The sequence below is a fragment of the Procambarus clarkii genome, chromosome 38 (assembly GCF_040958095.1).
Source record: "Procambarus clarkii isolate CNS0578487 chromosome 38, FALCON_Pclarkii_2.0, whole genome shotgun sequence".
NCBI lineage: Eukaryota > Metazoa > Arthropoda > Malacostraca > Decapoda > Cambaridae > Procambarus > Procambarus clarkii.
In genome coordinates this window covers 627,339-644,838 of record NC_091187.1, presented here as the reverse complement: position 1 = coordinate 644,838, position 17,500 = coordinate 627,339, and the positions used below count along the sequence as shown (strand labels likewise).

Genomic DNA, 17,500 nt, shown 5'->3' with positions numbered 1-17,500 from the left:
TCCATTCATCCCATTGTGCACCTCTACCATATGTCACTCCTAATTCTTTGCTTTTCTAGAGAATGTAATATAAGCTTTGACAATCTTTCTTCATATGACAGGTTAACAGGTAGAACAAAGATTACCATTTATATATGGATAACTATTATAAGTCGGTTTGAATGAGTGAATTGCTGCTTGAAGATAGGTATATACACCTGTGGTACTATCAGATTGCATCGTGGTGAGCCTAAAACCCTTCAGATCCAAGCAAAGGGTAAAATGCCAGCAGATACAATTGCGAACACATTGATACCAAAATGAAAGACATATGACGAGAATTGAGGTAACCAAAGTGAAAAGAGTGTTCACATTACATTGCACTAGAGTGCTCCCGGGTTACTTTCTCTCACTTTCTCTGTTTTGTGCGGATGGTACACCTTGCTTTTGGAGTTTATATGCATTTAAACCTGTAGATAATTCTATTGCTAACACATTGATACCAAAATGAAAGACCTAGGATGACAATTGGGTGACCAAAATGAAAAGAGTGTATACATTTTATCGCTCTTGTGCGCTCCCTGGTAACACACTCTCGCTTACTCTGTTTGTTGCGGATGGTAAGCCGGGCTTTTGGAGTTTATATGCCTTTAGTCCTGTAGAGAATTCTATTGCGAACACATTGATGCCAAATTGAAAAAACTAGGATGAGAATTGAGGTAACAAAGTTGAAAAGGGTATACACTTTCAGTATTATCACGCTCTCTAATGTAATGAGAGTTGCCTGAGGGTGGCTCAGCTTTCTTTTTCTGGTACCCTTGGCCTACATTCATCTTGTCGGCGGGTGGAGCGCGCTGCTGTCTTTGACATTATATGCACATAGTTCTGTTGGGAATTCTATTGCGAACGCATTGATACCAAAATGAAAGACATAGGACGAGAATTAAGGTGACAAAGTTGAAAAGAGTATACACTTTTCAGTATTTCCGCGCACTACCAGGGAATGTCCAAACAAAAATGGAGAGAGTGGAGGGGTAACTTGCCAAAACGCGAAAGTGTTTGGGGAGATTAACTTTCGTTCAATACTATTATGCAAAAGGAGCCACACATCTATGGTTCATCCAATAAAATCAGCAGACTTCTAGATGTTACTACTGCTCGGCTTAGACTCGGTTACAAGTATTTCTGGGAATTCCCATTATCTGCCGATGTAGACCTGACCAAATGTTAACTGTCAACAAAATTATTCGCACACCCTCCGTCACTATGTGATAGTGAATTCAGAGACAATTCTATAACCAATGTACCAACGATGTGTCAATATTCATTCAAAATGATCTGGTACCAGAAATTTTAGCCAAATATCCCCAGTTTGCTAACTGTAAGTAGTAACTAAGTGATTGTAACCTATCCACCGCTGCCCACTGGATGGGGAGCGGTGTGCAGGACAAACATATCAATTGTGACACTAGCTCTCCACATATGTCAGTTGCTTAATTTAGAAACTGTACTTGTGATCGATCTCGAACCTATTGTTGATGTGACGACTTATACTGAATTTTGTAACTAGCTCATCAAGATTGTAACTTGCTTAGCTAAATGAATTGTTGGGTTCAGTCCCTGAGCCCATTATGTGCCTCTGCAACCCTTTCCACTACCGCCCACAAGATGGGTATGGGGTGCATAATAAATGAACTAAACTAACTTTAAGGCATCCTGAAAGAAAGCTTGGAGGGCTTGAAAAATTGCAGAACGAAGCCTTGAGGATAATCCTTGGTGCCTTCGTACCACAAAGATACTTAATATGAGAAAGGAACTTAATATTCCGAGCGTTGTTTATCGTGTTACTGAAAATAACTGTCAAATTGGTATAAAAATGCTTAGGCTAGCTCATCCTAACCCTTGCACAGAAGCCCTCCAGAATTTCTTTATTGAATGTAAACATTGTTTCAAATAGATAAATAAAATTGGAACTGAACTCAGAAAGTATCAGATTTATAATTTGTACCAAGAGAGACAACAATAGCACTTTCCTGCACTGTAGGAAATTACACCCTTTTCAATTTTAATCCCTCCCTTTCCATCAAAGGAGCAAATTAGAGATCAGTCCCAGCTTTGTCTTGAGGCAAAGCTCAACGTCTTAAGCCATATTGATGCTCTGTCCACAGAGCATTCTCTCTCTCAAATCATATACACTGAAGGTTTCCTACAGCGCCCAACGGGTGCAGCTGGAAGTGCAGTTGTCCTGGCAATAGGATATGACTTATATTTTGAGTGGGGAGTCCGTATAAACAACTGGGCCTCTATCCTTCAGACTGAACTATTTGCCTTGCTCCTTGCACTGAAATGTGTACAAGTATCCAAACTTGATACATTAGTTGTAAGTGACTCTTTATCATCCTTAATTGCTCTCAACTCTTTAAGACATAACTGTAACATGCTTGTGTCTGAAGCTAGACACAAATACAATAACAACTTGAGGAACCTTATCATAAACAATAATCTCAACAAAAATCACATAGTTCTCAGAGGTGATTTCAATATTGACCTAGGGCTACAAAATAACCCTCAAGTAGACTGTTTCCTCAACAGCATGAATTCCTGTATGCTCATCCCCGCAATCACCAGGCCCACCCGAGTCACTCAAACATCTGCGACTACCCTGGATCACTGATGGACCAACATAACAGCTCCTCTTACATCAAGTATAATCACTGACAGAACAACTGACCACTATCCTACCTTCCTTGTAGCGAACATGGCCATAACACCACCAGGTAACAAGAAAATTACCTTTAGGTTACAATGTGAAGCGGCAATAGGCAATCTCACAAATGCCCTCCACAATGTAAACTGGGAATCTAAATTTATCAATACACAGGATAATAATTCGTTAACTAGCCTCTTTCCAAAATTTAAAGCCTTTACAATACTTATTGTCCTCTCCTCACCAAGCAAGTAACTGGCAAAAAGGTTAAATAATCCCTGGCTCACTAATGGCATACTTAAAGTAATCGACAAGAAACATGAATATGAAAAAAAAACTTAGGATTGGCCTAGTTGGAAAAGAAGTAGTTAAGAGGTATTCATCAGTGCTTACCAGTATAATAAGAGCAAAGCGTTCCTATTACGAGAATAGATTCAAAGAAGCAAAAGGCAACATAAAAAGCACATGGAGAGCCATCTCTACCATCCTAGGAGCTAAACAACATTCACATAATAAGATAAAAATCTCCAAGGATGGTTATACACCTGCAACAGATCTTGAAACAGCAACTGAATTTAATAGCTTCTTTTCATCGTTTGGTGCTCACCTTGCCCGAAAAATCCCAGAGACTCAGACATATGTTACCACATATCTTTCACGCAGCTATCCAAACTCTCTTCTCCTCTCTCCGGTCAGCCCTACAGATGTTGTGTCCATCATTCACTCGCTAAAAACCAAAGCTGGGAACATTAGTGAAATACCATCGATGGTACACAGGCGTGCCTCCCATGCCCTTGCACCATCCATAGCACTGCTGTTCAACAAATCCCTAGAGTGTCATACCTTCCCTGATATCCTTAAAAAAGCAAGAGTAACGCCAGTTCATAAAGGAGGTAACACGGCAGACATAAATAATTACAGACCCATATCGAATCTACCTATATTATCAAAATTATTTTTTTTTTTTTTTACAAACAGCTCTACTCCAATCTTGTAAAATTCAATATACTAAGTCCCTGTCAGTTTGGCTTCCGCTCCCAAAAGAGTACCAATGATGCTATTGTTAGTCTGCTTGACTTAATCTTCTCAGCCCTTGACAAAAGTGAGTTTCCAATTGAACTCTTCATCGGCCTGAGAAAGGCCTTTGATACTGTTAACCATAACTACCTCTTACTTAAATTCCACCATTATGGAATCCGTGGCCTTGCCCTAAACTATATCCGATCCTATCTTAGTAACAGACACCAATATGAAGCCATCAATGATATAACCTCTCCCACTCTACCACTTACCGTAAAGGTGCCACAGAGCAGCATCCTAGGACCCTCCTGTTTCTTATATACATCAATGATCTCCCTAATGTCTCTAACATACTTAAACCTATATTGTTGGCTGATGATACTACTCATCTACTCTGACCCCAACCCACTCCTGTTAAATAATGTTGTAAACAATTAATTAAAAAAAGTCTACTTGTGGATGTCAACCAACAAACCTCACACAAACATAGAAAAGACCTACTATATCTTATTTGGAAACAAATCAACAAATGCAATTCAGCTTCAGATAGATAATGTAAACATTAGCAATAAAAATGATGGAAAGTTTCTTAGCCTATACTTAGACAAGAGACTCAACTTCCGCACCCATATACAACACATAACTAAAAAGGTTTCTAAAACAGTTGGTATACTGTTTAAGATCAGATATTATGTACCCTACTCTGCTCTCCTCTCACTCTATTATGCACTTATCTATCCCTATCATTCTTATGGCGTTTGTGCTTGGGGTTCAACCTCTGCAAACTACCTCAAGCCCATCATCATCCAGTAAAAATCTGCTATCAGGACAATAAATAACTCTACCTTCAGACAACACACAGCTCCCTTGTTCAAATCCTTAAACATGCTAAACAAATTCACTCCATACATTCTCCTGTGTAAATTACGTTTATAAAGCCCTTTTTCTAACTGCAAACCCTGTTCTGAAACTCTTCCTGGACAGATGTAATAGAACACATGGCCACGTCCCCACCAGACATAAATATCTCTTTGATATCCCCAGAGTCAAACTTAATCTATGTAAACACTCTATGTAAATAAAGGGACCTAGTCTATGGAACTCACTCCCTTATAATGATTTGAAAAGCTGTCCAACTTCTGCCATATTCAAAAATAAAACCAAAAAGTACCTGTAGTACTTTTTAAGTACGAGGGAGTAATGCGCAAAGCGTCCCTCACCTGTGACGTCACAGCGTCACCTGACGCCATATCAACACATCGGCCATTTTGTCGTCAGTTCAGTCATGGCGAGGACTAACCCTTCATGCAAACTGCACCTACTATCAAGAAGAAGAAGATTTTGTGTTCCACCGATAGTATTATCGTAAGTAAGCACTTATATTTTATATTTTATTAAATTAATTGATTCTATTTTTCTGTAATAAAGGTCCAAAGGGTTGTTAAGGAACAAGGGTGTAGCGATACCGACGCTCAGTGCGCTCAACTCACACCAAAGTATCACCTGTGTAGCTTCTGTAATTAGTGTTAATTAGTTATGCTATAAGATAATGAAGCGAGTATAAGATTAACTCGCTACAAGGGTACTGTGTTGGGAGGTGAGGGCTGTTACTGGTGTCTGTGGGGATGTGAGGACTTGTACCAACCACTATCACCACCAGTACCTTGTCTTGCATCCCTGCTTAGTATTCCTATTGAGATATGAAGTATTATTGCATTCATATAATTATTCATTCATTGTCATTACTATTTTTATGGGCTATGTTCTGTTACCCTAATGCTTTTTACCCCTGGGCATGTCCATTTACTCTCCAGCCCTTCACAAGCCACTGCTGCACCCCCTCCATGCCCATACTTACTGTGCTTATTCTTACAGGACTGCACTGCATTATGTGGTGCTCACTGCCTGGACACCTTGATACATGCATTATAGGGTTCTGGTAGTTGTTCTACTCACCAAGCCCTTCCAAGGCCAGGCTTGACATGTGAGAGCTTGGTCCAACAGGCTGTTGCTTGGACAGGCCCCTCAGGCCCACATATCCACCACAGCCTTGTTTGTCCGGCACTTCAAAATCAAATGTTTATTTACGTAAGGTACATACATATTTTTAGGTAAGGTACTCTTTATTTGGGTAAATTTATCTTCGTAGTATTTAGCTTTGGCTCGTCTAATTATCTTGGATAGCAATAACGAGTAATTCTTTGAGAATTCTTTGGAGACAATTCCTAACCTATACTTCTCCCAACCTATACTTCTTCTCAAGGTCATCTTCACTTCTTGAAGATGTTCAGGTTTTCTCTTGAAGATGTCGACGGTTGTTCCAGCAATACTGTATTTCTTTTATTGCTGAAAACCTGTTTTCAGCAATAAAAAAATAATCCTGAATCCAGAAAAAAATCCCTTTTGTATCGTCTGGAAATTTTCAAATATTGCTGATCAAACCTGAGTCTAAATTATTTGTATATATTATGAATTACAGAGGTCCCAGGACAGGGTTTTTAGGCACTCCACTTACATTTTCCCACTCTGACTTAACCCCCATTTATACAAACTCAGTCTTATCTTTTAGCTAATAATTTATTGTACACACCATACTCAGCCTGTGTAGGGTAGTTTATTGTGCATGTGTAGTATATATATTTGTGTAGTATATTTGGTATATTTAATGCCTCTAACCTCTCCTCATAGTTCTTGTCCTTCAGTTCTGGGAGCCACTTAGTAGCATGTCTTTGCACCTTTTCCAGTTTATGTGCTTCTTAAGATATGGGCACCATACAACCGCTGCATATTCCAACTTTGGTCTAACAAAAGTCGTGAACAATTTCTTGAGTATTTCGCCATCCATGCATTTAAAAGCTCTGAATATTATCCTTTACCTGCAATTGGTTGTTGCTGTATTTATAGAATATGATTTGTTCTACTTTACATTTGTTTGTTCCTTTTTTTCAAAATTTCTTTCTGCCTCTCTCCTCACTGCCGTGTAGTTGTTTCTCTTTGTATTACTGGTATGTTTGGGGGTTTGGCCTCTTCGTATATTGATTCCATTTTTGTGTCTTTTGGTCTCTGTCCGTCTTGAAATTTCAGTTGAACAAATCCTGTTTCCTAGTTCTGCATCTTTGTTTTGGTATAAATGTTTTTGTTCCTTTATCATATATTTCACAAAATTGACATACTGTGCATTAATTCATCTCAATTACTTCCTTTCCTAACAGCAAGCCTTTCCAGTAAAATTCTTTGAATTCTTTTCTGACTTCTGGCCTAATGTTTGTTTTATCCTAGTGTGTATGATGCCTAGCGTGTGTCTGGTGCCTGTTGTGTTAAACCGAAGATAAATGCATAAGTATAGGTCAGTAATTTCTCCAGCTTTGAAAGGGGCTTTCATTATGCAGCAGTATTCCACTCTAGAGAGCACTAGCGTCTTGAAAACTATCATCATCGGTATAGCATCTCTAGTGTGAAAAGTTCTTGTTATCTATCCTGTCATTTTTCTTGCAGTTGTGACGGCTACTTTATTGTGTTCTTTAAATGTAAGGCCTTCTGACATCAGTACACCCAAATCCTTTATGTTGCTTTTCCGTTCAATGTTATGATTTGACTGAGTTTTGTAAGTGGTTTCCGTTTTTATATTTTTTATTTTTTCCGTAGCGCATGAGCTGAAACTTATGTTCGTTAATCACCATGTTATTTTCTGTAGCCCATAGAAAGACCTGATTTACATCTGATTGGAGGTTTGCCGTGTCCTCTATGTTGCCTACTCTCGTGAAGATTCTAGTGTCATCTGCAAAGGATGATCAAGTACTATAGGTTGTGTCCTTGTCTATGTCCGATATGAGGATGAGAAAAAGTATTGGAGCAAGCACAGTACGCTTGGGGACTGAGCTCTTTACGGTTGATGGTCCAGATTTTATTTTGTTGACTACTACACATTGGGTTCTATTAGTCAGGAAGTTGTATATCCATCTGCCTATTTTTCCGGTAATTCCTTTTGAACGCATTTTATGTGCAATAACACAATGGTCACATTTGTCAAAGGCTTTTTTTTGTCAAAGCGTTTTGTTTGTCTTCCATGGCATCTAGTGCCATGTCAGAGTGGTCCAGCAACTGTGATAGGCAAGAGCGCCCTGTTCTGAAACCATGTTGTCTGGGGTTATGGAGATGCTGTGATTCCATGTATTTTGTGATCTTACTTCTTAGCATTCTCTCAAAGATTTTTATGATGTGCGATGTTAGTGCTATCGGTCTGTAGTTTTTTGCCTCTGCCTTATTTCCTCCTTTATGGGGCGGTGCTATCTCTGCTGTTTTTAGTATGTCAGGGACAATGCCAGTATCTTGGCTTTGTCTCCAAAGAATGTGAAGGGCCTGCGATAACGTTTTTTACAGTTCTTGATGAATATAGAGTTCCAAGAGTCAGGGCCTGGTGCAGAGTGCATAGGCATACTGTCTATGGCTTCTTCAAAATCCAGTGGGGATAGGATCACATCTGATTTATGATTTGATGTTGGTATCATATCCATGAAAAATTCATTTGGGTTATCAATCAGATGGATGGAGAGCTACACTCGTGGTGTCCCATTTTCCCAGCACTCTTTGTCATATAATGCTTTGAAACTTTTGACGGATTTGGCCTCCACCACCTTCTCACCTAACATGTTCCAACCGTTTACCATTCTGTTTGCAAAAGTGAATTGTCTTACATTTCTTCGGCATCTTTGTTTAGTTCGTTTAAATCTATAACCTCTTGTTCTTGAAATTCCAGGTCTCGGGAAATCTTCCCTATCAAGTTTATCAATTCCTGTTACTGTTTTGTACGTAGTGATCATATCTCCTCTTTTCCTTCTGTCTTCTAGTTTGGAATATTTAATGCCTCTAATGTCTCCTCATAAATCCTGCCCTTCAGTTTTGGTATGAATGTTTGTGTGCCTTCATCGTATATTTTGCAAAATATGGAATACATCTCATTTACTTTACTTTAAGAATATGGTTCGATCAATTAAAAACCCTCTTGTTCAAATTGCAAAGAGACTGAAAGAGATGCAGCATGCTCAATGGATTATATATTAGTGATTATTATTAGGATTATATATTAGTGAATCATATTAGTGATTCAATTATTATGGTCATAAAACAATAAACAAATAGTTTTGGTGTTATTACACTCTATTCACAGGTTATATATAAGTATCTGCATGTTTTGTTCACCATTACAAACCACTAAGTTGGTTTGATTTTTGTTGAGATTGTTATTTATGATAAGATTCCTTACGTTATCTGAGAATGAAGCTATGTCGGTATTGGGAAATCTATAGATGGCACTTATAGTCAAGGAGGATTTAAGGGATTTACTGGAGAACTTGGCAAAGGTATATTCACAATAGTCGTCTCTATTACTAATGAGACTATTGCAGATGAAGGTATCTTTGTAAGATATTGCTATGCCACCTCCTTTTTTTATTAGGCCTGCAGTTGTGAATGGCTTTATTATCAGCCAAGTTGTAGCATACAACATAGCATATATATGTATATGGCATACATACATACATATATATATATATATATATATATATATATATATATATATATATATATATATATATATATATATATATATATATATATATATATATATATATATAATATGTTACAACATAACAGGCCAATTACACTGGATTAATCTTTGTGTTTAGATAGGAGATGCCTCGTATGGGCCAATAAGCCTTCTGCAGCCCCTATGTTTATCCCTTATGTATCCCCCCATGTTTTCACCTTCATTGTATTATCACCTGACCTAATGCGGGTATAAAATCAACTAATATATATATATATATATATATATATATATATATATTCAAAATTCGTCAGTGTACTACATTTTTGTTGTTGCTTTTAGGTGATGCTTTTAACCAGTGTATGTGGGTCTGATTGCGCAACCACAGTTCGAAGAATAATGAAGATATGAACAAACGGCCTGTGGTCACTATACAGTCTGGAAGGGCAAAAGAAGAAATTGGCATTTCTACAAAAACAAGAACTATATAATGTTATTTTAAGTAAGTAACCAAAAAATTAAATAATTTTTTTAAAGTTTAAAATTCACTTAAAAATGTAAATTTTAAGTTAAAAAATTTTAACCAAAAAACTTGATATTTTTCATATTTGGAACCATTCCTATAATCCCAAGCATAAATGATTATATTTCTATCACTTGCTCTTAAGATTGTTTCATTTAATAGAGGTTGGGCATAATTGTTCTCTGCTGCTAATAGAACTGACTGACTTAGCTATAGGAAAATGTAAAATTAATTGGTTTATCCATTACAGTATTTTGCAGTTTATTTCATGATCCTGTGCTTAATACTTGCATAAATAGTAGATTACAAAATGCATTTTTATATCATTAGTATTGAATAATAATAATGCAAATAATTGACTTATAAATGATGTACAATTAATTGGTAGGTGATATTATATTATTAATATTTTTTCATTCTTGCAAAGCCTTAACAAAGTCATTAACATGTTAATATAAACTTGATCACCTTCCACTTATTTTCTCATGTGCTACCTACATGTACAAAACCTTATTCCTAAATGCATATTTTGTTCTGAAACTTGTCCTTTATATGTTGTGTATCACCATCTCTGGAGAGTTTTATCTGATTGATGTATAAATTACTTTTAATTTTACAGAATATTATTGTTATACTGAATTTATTATTATATAAATAACTTAATTTTACAGAATCATCTATCGACGCACATCCACAAGTTGAGGAGGAGGATGTGACCTTCCAGATTTCTCAAGTACTGAAACAGGCACCAAACAGGCCTGGTGGATCTAGGTACAAGGTAAAATAATTGAATTTTTTTTTTTTTTTTTTTACTAATTGTCCGAGATATATATATATATATATATATATATATATATATATATATATATATATATATATATATATAAATATATATATAAATATATATATATATATATATATATAAATATATATATAAATATATATATATATATATATAAATATATATATAATGTGTCGTACCTAGTAGCCAGAACGCACATCTCAGCCTACTATGCAAGGCCCGATTTGCCTAATAAGCCAAGTTTTCTTGAATTAATGTTTTTTCGACTACCTAACCTAACATTTTCAGCTACCTAACCTAACCTATAAAGATAGGTTAGGTTCGGTCATATATCTCTATTAATTTTAACTCCAATAAAAAAAGAATTGACCTCATACATAATGAAATGGATAGCTTTATCATTTCATAAGAAAAAAAATAGAGAAAATATATTAATTCATGAAAACTTGGCTTATTAGGCAAATCGGGCCTTGCATAGTAGGCTGAAAAGTGCGTTCTGGCGACTAGGTACGACATATATATATATATATATATATATATATATATATATATATATATATATGTCGTACCTAATAGCCAGAACGCACTTCTCAGCCTACTATTCAAGGCCCGATTTGCCTAATAAGCCAAGTTTTCATGAATTAATGTTTTTTCGTCTACCTAACCTACCTAACCTAACCTAACCTAGCTTTTTTTGGCTACCTAACCTAACCTTACCTATAAATATAGGTTAGGTTAGGTTAGGTAGGGTTGGTTGGGTTCGGTCATATATCTACGTTAATTTTAACTCCAATAAAAAAAAATTGACCTTATACATACAGAAAAGGGTTGCTTTATCATTTCATAAGAAAAAATTATAGTAAATATATTAATTCAGGAAAACTTGGCTTATTAGGCAAATCGGGCCTTGAATAGTAGGCTGAAAAGTGAGTTCTGGCTACTAGGTACGACATATATATATATATATATATATATATATATATATATATATATATATATATATATATATAATATGTATGTGTGTGTGTGTGTGTAATTACCTAAGTGTAGTTAAAGGATGAGACCGTCTTCCCAGCACTCTTTGTCATATAACGCTTTGAAACTACTGACAGTCTTGGCCTCCACCACCTTCTCACCTAACTTGTTCCAACCGTCTACCACTCTATTTGCGAAAGTGAATTTTCTTATATTTCTTTAGCATCTGTGTTAAGCTAGTTTCAATCTATGACCTCCTGTTCTTGAAGTTCCAGGTCTCAGGAAATCTTCCCTGTCGATTTTATCAATTCCTGTTACTATTTTGTATGTAGTGATCATATCACCTCTTCTGTCTTTTAGTTTTGGCATATTTAATGCCTCTAACGTCTCCTCGTAGCTCTTGCCCTTCAGTTCTGGGAGCCACTTAGTAGCATGTCTTTGCACCTTTTCCAGTTTGTTGATGTGCTTCTTAAGATATGGGCCAACTTCTGTTGTTGGGCACCACACAACAGCTGCATATTCTAGCTTTGGCGTAACAAAAGTCATGAACAATTTCTTTAGTATATCACCATCCATGTATTTAAACGCAATTCTAAAGTTAGAAAGCGTAGCATAGGCTCCTCGCACAATATTCTTTATGTGGTCCTCAGGTGATAGTTTTCTATCTAGAACCACCCCTAGATCTCTTTCTTTATCAGAATTCTTTAAAGATTTCTCACATAATGTATAGGTTGTGTGGGGTCTATGTTCTCCTGTTCCACATTCCATAACATGGCATTTATTAACATTAAATTCCATTTGCCAAGTGGTGCTCCATATACTTATTTTATCCAGGTTTTCTTGAAGGGCATGACAATCATCTAAATTTCTTATCCTTCCTATTATCTTAGCATCATCAGCAAACATGTTCATGTAATTCTGTATACCAACTGGTAGATCATTTATGTAGACAATAAACATCACTGGTGCAAGAACTGAACCCTGTGGTACTCCACTTGTGACATTTCTCCAGTCCGATACATTGCCTCTGATTACTGCCCTCATTTTTCTATGTCAGAAAATTTTTCATCCATATTAGAAGCTTACCTGTCACCCCTCCAATATTTTCCAGTTTCCAGAACAACCTCTCTATGTGGAACTGTCGAATGCCTTTTTTAGGTCCAAATAGATGCAGTCAACCCAACCATCTCTTTCCTGTAATATATCTGTTGCTCGATCATAGAAACTGAGTAAATTCGATACACAGGATCTTCCAAATCGAAAACCATACTGTCTGTCTGAAATTATATCATTTCTCTCCAGGTGTTCTACCCATTTAGTTTTAATTATTTTTTCCAATATTCCAATTCCAATTTTTTCCAATAATGTGTGTGTGTGTATGTATATTTGTGTTGTTGAATATGACCGAAAGTCAGTCTTTCTGCCCCTCTCCTTACTGCTATTGTTGTTTCTCGCATCTGTGTATTGCTTGTATGTTTGGGCAATTTTTCCCCTTTTCCTAGTTCTGCATCTCTGCTTTAGTATAAATTTTGTTGTGCCATTATCATATATTTCACAAAACTTGACATACATCTCATTTACTTCATGTCCTAACAGCAAGTGTTTCTGTCAAATTCCTTAAGGAAATATCTGAGTTCCCCATAATGACCTCTCCACAAGTCAGGTTTTTCAACTGCTTCAAGCTCATTTTCTTCCAGATTATAATGCATTGCATACTTTATTCCCAAAAAGACATGGTCACTTTTACCCAAGTGACAATGTCACTTGGGTAAAAGGAGGGAGGTACTGAAAGGAGGAAAAGGGAGGTACCAAAGGAGGGAGGTACTGAATGATAAATATATCTTTCTCTTTCCTGGTAAATATAATATCCAGCATGGAGGGAACATCCCCTTCCCTCATCCTCGTAGCTTGTTTAACATGTAGAAACATGAATGTTTACAGGGTGAGGTTTACGAAATTATATATATATATATATATATATATATATATATATATATATATATATATATATATATATATATATATATATATATATATATATATATATATATATAATTGGTCTCTGGTCTATATATATATATATATATATATATATATATATATATATATATATATATATATATATATATATATATATATATATATATATATATATTTATATATATACATATATATATACATATATATATACATATATGTATATATATATACATATAAGTTTGTGTGTGTGTAATTTATATAAATAAATAATTAAATATTAATTTTGTTAATATCTTTTCAGGGAAAACTTGCAAGTACAATTCGTATACAAGAGGGGCAACAAGAGCCAGAGGATGTCTACTAAGAAAATATATAAGTCTTTATCCTCACACTCTTGATATATGGTCTTCTCTGGTCTCTTTATTTTCTCTCCTCACAAATGTCCCTTTTTTTATTTCTTTTACGTTTCTCTCCTGTTTTTCTTGTCTTTTAATCTCTCCTTTCCTCCTCTCTTCTAACACCTCTCGTTTCCTGTCTCTTCTAGCTTCTCTCTTCCTTTACTTTTTATATTTGTGGTATTCATTTATGTCAGTTTTATCTTGTATATTTTTCTTGTATCTTTTTCTTATCTTGTGTTTCTCTTCCCCTTCTCTTCAATGATTTCTCATTTCTCTCCTCTCTCTGTTGTTTCTGTTCTGTCTTCTCTCTCCTTGCCTTAATTTTGTTCTGTCTCCTCTTTTGTTGTGTGTGTGTCTTTCTGTCTGTCTGTCTCTCTTTCTCTCTCTCTGGCTCTCTTTCTTTCTCTTTCTTTCTCTCTTTCTCTCGCTCTCTCTCTGGCTCTCTTGCTCTCTCTCTCTGGCTCTCTCTCTGGCTCTCTCTCTGGCTCTCTCTCTCTCTCTGGCTCTCTCTCTCTCTCTCTCGCTCTCTCTCGCTCTCTCTCTCTGGCTCTCTTGCTCTCTCTCTCTCTGGCTCTCTCTCTCTCTCTCTCTCTCTCTCTCTCTCTCTCTCTCTCTCTCTCTCTCTCTCTCTCTCTCTCTCTCTCTCTCTCTCTCTCTCTCTCGCTCTCTCGCTCTCTCTCGCTCTCTCTCGCTCTCTCTCGCTCTCTCTCTCTGGCTCTCTCTCTCTGGCTCTGTCTCTCTCTCTCTCTCTCTCTCTCTCTCTCTCTCTCTCTCTCTCTCTCTGGCTCTCTCTCTCTCTGGCTCTCGCTCTCTCTCGCTCTCTCTCTCTGGCTCTCTTGCTCTCTCTCTCTGGCTCTCTCTCTCTCTCTGGCTCTCTCTCTCTCTCTCTGGCTCTCTCTCTCTGGCTCTCTCTCTCTCTCTCTCTGGCTCTCTCTCTCTGGCTCTCTCTCTCTCTCTCTCTCTGGCTCTCTCTCTCTCTCTCTCTCTGGCTCTGGCTCGCTCTGGCTCTGGCTCCTCTCTCTCTCACTCTGGCTCTCTCTCTCTCACTCTGGCTCTGGCTCTCTCTCTCTCTCTCTGGCTCTCTCTCTCTGGCTCTCTCTTTCTCTCTGGCTCTGTCTCTCTCTCTCTCTCTGGCTCTCTCGCTCTCTCTGGCTCTCTCTCTCTGGCTCTGTCTCTCTCTCTCTCTCTCCCTCTCTCTCTCTCTCTCTCTCTCTGGCTCTCTCGCTCTCTCTGGCTCTCTCGCTCTCTCTGGCTCTCTCGCTCTCTCTGGCTCTTTCACTCTCTCTGGCTCTCTTTCTCTCTGGCTCTCGCTCTCTCTGGCTCTCTCTCTGGCTCTCTCTCTCTGGCTCTCTCTGGCTCTCTCTCTCTGGCTCTCTCTCTCTCTCTCTCTCTCTCTGGCTCTCTCTCTCTCTCTGGCTCTCTCTCTCTCACTCTCTGGCTCTCTCTCTCACTCTGGCTCTCTCTCTCTCTCTCTCTCTCTCTCTCTCTGGCTCTCTCTCTCTTTCTCTCTGGCTCTGTCTCTCTCTCTCTCTCTCTCTCTGGCTCTCTCGCTCTCTCTGGCTCTCTCTCTCTCTCTGGCTCTCTCGCTCTCTCTGGCTCTTTCACTCTCTGTGGCTTTCTTTCTCTCTGGCTCTCGCTCTCTCTGGCTCTCTCTCTCTCTGGCTCTCTGGCTCTCTCTCTCTCTCTCTCTCTCTCTCTCTGGCTCTCTCTCTCTCTCTCTCTCTGGCTCTCTCTCTCTCTCTGGCCTCTCTCTCTCTCTCTCTCTCTCTCTGGCTCTCTCTCTCTCACTCTCTGGCTCTCTCTCTCTCTCTCACTCTCTCTCTCTGGCTCTCTCTCTGGCTCTCTCTCTCTCACTCTCTGGCTCTCTCTCTCTCACTCTCTCTCTCTGGCTTTTATTTCTCTGGCTCCTGTGGCTCTCTCTCTCTGGCTCTCATATTTCATTTGATTTAAAAATGTCTGAGATTTTTTACTTAATCTAAGTTATATTGCATGGTGCTAATATAAATATTATACATGTCTGTTTTTTCTTTTCTTTCTCTTTCTCCCTTTCTTTCTTTCTCTTTCTTTCCTTCTCTCTCTTTTTCTTTCTCTTTCTACATGATTATTATGCTTGACTGTGTTTACATTCACTTGTAGATTTTTATTTTTAGTTAATTAGTCCTAAACTTTTGATTAATAGATTTTTATTATTAGTCATAGAAAAACTATAGTGTTATATGTATACTCGGAAAATTTTACTTGTTTTAGTTTTAAGTAACAATAACTGCTTATAACGTCAGACTGATCTCAGCATGACATGAATCACAGGCTGCTTGATCACAAAATCTATTGTGTTCACATATTGCATATATAGATTTTTATAGATTTTTAAATTTTTACTTTTATATTCTGTTATATAGTCTATATATTTCGAGCTATTACATATATTTTGTTGTATTACTCATTCTTAATTAAATAAATATAATATTTTAATTCTCTTTTTGTACCCTATTTATTTGTAATTTACACATACATATATAGGATGTCCATTTCTATCTCAGATATGTCTTCTTTCTTTCTCTCCCCTTTCTATTTCAGATATGAATTACAAAATTATTATACCCTAATTTACCCTAAACGTTTTAATGTAGGTAATTAAAAGATCATAAAAAAGTTTTTAGAAATGTTAATTATTTACGTTCTAAGGTTGTATATAAAAGTTCTCAAAAAAACCTTTTCTAAACGTAATTATAAACGTGCTGAAAACAATGAAATGTCGTTTTTAGGATGTTTTAAAAACATGAAAATGTTTGCTGGAAGCGATAAAACTCCCACACAGGGAATAGCTCAACTGACAGCTGAAGCTTACAAGGTCTGCTTGAAGCACGTGCCTGTGAGGAGGGGCAGAAAGAGGACCACTCTAGAAAGAGAACGCAGACGACTGTACAGGAGAAGGAAAAAAATAACGGAAATGCTTCGGCAGACACAACTATCACAAGCAAGGAAAACAAGCCTAAGCAGGGAGATCGAAGAAATAGAACAAACGTTGAAGCGATCATATGAGTCTGAGGAAATGGAATTGGAACAGAAAGCTATACAAGAGATAAGGAAAAATCCGAAATATTTTTTCACATACGCAAAATCAAATTCCAAAACCTCGACCAGTATTGGACCGTTAATTACAAATGACGGTACGTACACAGAGGACAACAAAGATATTAGTGAAATTCTAAGAAGCCAGTATGAGGCTATGTTTAGCACACCAATAAACAACATGAAAGTTGATGACCCAGACAGCTCTTTATGAATGACATTCAAGCTGCAGATAATATAACGGATATTACACAAACTCGGAAGACTTTGAAAGAGAAATTGACAATATGCCTATGCACTCAGCTCCTGGGCCTGACTCATGGAATTCAATATTCATAAAGAAATGTAAAGTACCAGTAGCGAGAGCACTCAGCGTAATATGGAGAAAGAGCCTGGATACAGGGGAGATACCAGCAGCACTTAAATCTGCAGATATAGCTCCGTTGCACAATGGGGGGAGTAAAGCCTTGGCAAAAAATTATAGGCCAGTTGCGCTAAC

At 37.2% G+C, this 17,500-nt stretch overlaps 1 protein-coding gene across 6 annotated transcripts in view; it reads left to right on the top strand.

The window, feature by feature from the left end:
- The first annotated feature begins 4,854 nt into the window (after positions 1-4,854).
- The window catches only part of LOC138372359 (uncharacterized), a 279,911-nt gene continuing 267,265 nt past the window's right edge, over positions 4,855-17,500 (top strand). The window contains exons 1-4 of one of the 6 annotated variants that reach the window (XR_011230791.1): positions 4,933-5,071; positions 5,582-5,799; positions 9,594-9,753; positions 10,446-10,552. The gene's annotated coding sequence lies outside the window, so the exon portion shown is untranslated. Of the gene's footprint in view, positions 5,072-5,581; positions 5,818-9,593; positions 9,754-10,445; positions 10,553-17,500 lie in introns of all 6 variants that reach the window. The other 5 variants (XR_011230790.1, XR_011230792.1, XR_011230789.1 and 2 more) reach the window with 5 other exon arrangements.